The sequence below is a fragment of the Schistocerca cancellata genome, chromosome 10 (assembly GCF_023864275.1).
Source record: "Schistocerca cancellata isolate TAMUIC-IGC-003103 chromosome 10, iqSchCanc2.1, whole genome shotgun sequence".
Lineage (NCBI taxonomy): Eukaryota > Metazoa > Arthropoda > Insecta > Orthoptera > Acrididae > Schistocerca > Schistocerca cancellata.
The window spans coordinates 72,980,881-72,984,736 of NC_064635.1; positions in this window are offsets into that span (position 1 = coordinate 72,980,881).

Genomic DNA, 3,856 nt, shown 5'->3' on the forward strand with positions numbered 1-3,856 from the left:
ATCCCAGTCTATACTAGATTGGTTGAAGTGGCCTCCGACTAATATAGCATAATCCGGGTACTTCTGCGATACAGAATGTAGACTCCCTTTGAATGATTCTAGAACTGTCACGGTGGAACCTGGTGGCCGGTAATAACACCCCACAATGAACTTTATTTCCCCTAGCCCTGTTAAACGTGTCCAGATAACTTCACAATCACACTCTACTTCGACCTCAGTAGCCACAATATTTTTGTCAACTGCAATGAAGACACCACCTTCTACGGTGTCTAATCTGTCTTTCCGATACACGTTCCAACCCTCACTAAATATTTCAGAACTTCCTATCTCAGGGTTCAGCCAGGTCTCAGTCCCGAGAATAATTTGCGCGCCACACGCTTCCTGGAGGGCAGTAAATTCAGAAACTTCATTCCGAACACACTGAAAATTTACTGTTAATATCTTGGTAGCTGAAGTGTCTCTACACTGAGCGCGTCCTGATTTCCCTGCCTGCACGTCGACTGGTGAGTGTTCATCAGGACACCTCGCGCTACTGCCTAGCCTAAAAAACCCCATGTGCACGCCACAAGTACTCTGCTACCCGAGTAGCCGCTTCCTTTGTGTAGTGCACCCCTGACCTATCTAGGGGCGTCCTACAATTCCCCACCCAATAGCGCAAGTCTAGAAATCTGCAGCCAAGACCGTCACAGAGTAGACGAAGCCTCTTGTTGAGACCCTCCACTCAGCTCCAAACCAAAGGACCCCGATCCACTCTGGGAACGATGGTGCAAATAGAGAGCTCTGCTTGCACCCTGCGTGCGAGGCCAGCGGTCTTCACCAAATCCGTCAGCCGCCTGTACAAACTGAGGATCGCCTCAGAACCCCTCTCTTAATTTTACAAATTACAATCTAAACACAAATGAATAATGAAGGCAACTAATCCTACTAAATGATAAAAGTTGTTCCTGCTTATATATTTATTGTAGATTAAAAGAAAACTTTAGATTACAAAGCTTACATTTCCTAAGTAAAATTACTAAACAATTGCCCAACTCTGCCCCTTATTATGACTGCGCAGTCTAATATCAATATTGCGAAATTACTGAGATCATCTACATATCAAACGCTAGAAAACACTACTTTCAAAGATGATCTACAGTGGTGTGGAACCTCAGTGGAAATAAACTAACGTAATCACAGCTGTTTAGATTTTATACCCATAATAAGAAGAGGCAATTTGTGATATCACCGTATGTACTGCGTATGGTGCGTCGGCGTGCTGGTTCTCGTACACGTCTGCGACGATGGAAGAACTCCAGCCACAAAATAACTCTTTCAAACACTAGGACGGCAGAAGGCGGTCCTCTGACTAATATGCTCTAATACTGTCTTCTCCCAGCCACAACGACGCACTTCAGATAATATTCAAAAATGGTTCAAATGGCTCTGAGCACTGTGGGACTTAACTTCTAAGGTCATCAGTCCCCTAGAACTTAGAACTACTTAAACCTAACTAACCTAAGGACATCACACACATCCATGCCCGAGGCAGGATTCGAACCTGCGACCGTAGCGGTCACGCGGTTCCAGATTGTAACGCCTTTAACCGCTTGGCCACACCGGCCGGCAACAGATAATGTCTCAACGTAAGTACAGGCAGAGGAAGTGCTCTCAATTACTGAACACTGCGTACTCAACGACGCCTTCCAACCCAGAGGTGAAGTCCAGAATCGTATAGGTTCGCAACAGTACAGTGCCTATCTGTTCTAACTATAAACTCTCCTTAGAGCAAAGACAGCAAGTCCTTCCGTACCAGTAAAGCTGATACCGAGCGACCGTCACACACGGGAGCTCACAATGAAAGACCTCGTCTCTCCACCGCTGGTCTCCCAGCAAGGCTCGGCTCCCCACCATCGTAATTCCGAAAACGAATCATATTCCCGAAACCACGGAGTATTCTCCCTCTCTACAGATTCTTCCGATCGCCAACCAACCATATTTTAGTCTCTTGTCGTCCAGCGCGGAAAGTTTGCGAGGAAAATCCTATACTAGTATAATGACAGGCTTCTGAGTAAAAATCCTTGCAAAATACCCAGCCTGCGTGGTTTCCGAGGTGCCGCTTCTTCGTTCCTCTCACCTGCGTCCAAGATTTTCAAAGTTCGGAAGTATTATCTGGTTACCCTTCCGGCCCTACTACAATAGCGGCCGATAGCGGCCGGTCTACATCTACATCTACATCTACATTTATACTCCGCAAGCCACCCAACGGTGTGTGGGGGAGGGCACTTTACGTGCCACTGTCATTACCTCCCTTTCCTGTTCCAGTCGCGTATGGTTCGCGGGAAGAACGACTGTCTGAAAGCCTCCATGCGCGCTCTAATCTCTCTAATATTACATTCGTGATCTCCTCGGGAGGTATAAGTAGGGAGAAGCAATATATTCGATACCTCATCCAGAAACGCACCCTCTCGAAACCTGGCGAGCAAGCTACACCGCGATTCAGAGCGCCTCTCTTGCAGAGTCTGCCACTTGAGTTTGTTAAACATCTCTGTAACGCTATCACGGTTACCAAATAACCCTGTGACGAAACGCGCCTTTATTCTTTGGATCTTCTCTATCTCCTCTGTCAACCCGACCTGGTACGGATCCCACACTGATGAGCAATACTCAAGTATAGGTCGAACGAGTGTTTTGTAAGCCACCTCCTTTGTTGATGGACTACATTTTATAAGGACTCTCCCAGTGAATCTCAACCTGGTACCCGCCTTACCAACAATTAATTTTATATGTTCATTCCACTTCAAATCGTTCCGTACGCATACTCCCAGATATTTTACAGAAGTAACTGCTACCAGTGTTTGTTCCGATATCATATAATCATACAATAAAGGATCCTTCTTTCTATGTATTCGCAATACATTACATTTGTCTATGTTAAAGGTCAGTTGCCACTCCCTGCACCAAGTGCCTATCCGCTGCAGATCTTCCTGCATTTCGCTACAATTTTCTAATGCTGCAACTTCTCTGTATACTGCAGCATCATCCGCGAAAAGCCGCATGGAACTTCCGACACTATCTACTAGGTCATTTATATATATTGTGAAAAGCAATGGTCCCATAACACTCCCCTGCGGCACGCCAGAGGTTACTTTAACGACTGTAGACGTCTCTCCATTGATAACAACTTGCTGTGTTATGTTTGCTAAAAACTCTTCAATCCAGCCACACAGCTGGTCTGATATTCCGTAGGCTCTTACTTTGTTTATCAGGCGACAATGCGGAACTGTATCGAACGCCTTCCGGAAGTCAAGAAAAATCACATCTACCTGGAAGCCTGTATCTAATATTTTCTGGGTCTCATGAACAAATAAAGCGAGTCGGGTCTCACAAGATCGCTGTTTCCGGAATCCATGTTGATTCCTACATAGCAGATTCTGGGTTTCCAAAAACGACATGATACTCGAGCAAAAAACATGTTCTAAAATTCTACAACAGATCGGCGTCAGAGATATAGGTCTATAGTTTTGCGCATCTGCTCGACGACCCTTCTTGAAGACTGGGACTACCTGTGCTCTTTTCCAATCATTTGGAACCTTCCGTTCCTCTAGAGACTTTACGGTACACGGCTGTCAGAAGGGGGGGGGGGCAAGTTCTTTCGCGTACTCTGTGTAGAATCGAATTGGTATCCCGTCAGGTCCAGTGGACTTTCCTCTGTTGAGTGATTCCCATGTATTGTGTCTTCGCGCTCAGGTGTCACGACGTCGTCTAGTTATTTCCTGTGTTTAAGCAGGACCAACACACCTGTGTGGGCCTTCCATCCATGGCTTGAGTTCCGCCTGCCGTTTCATCTCCACTGGCGTTCCAACCTCTACTAGTA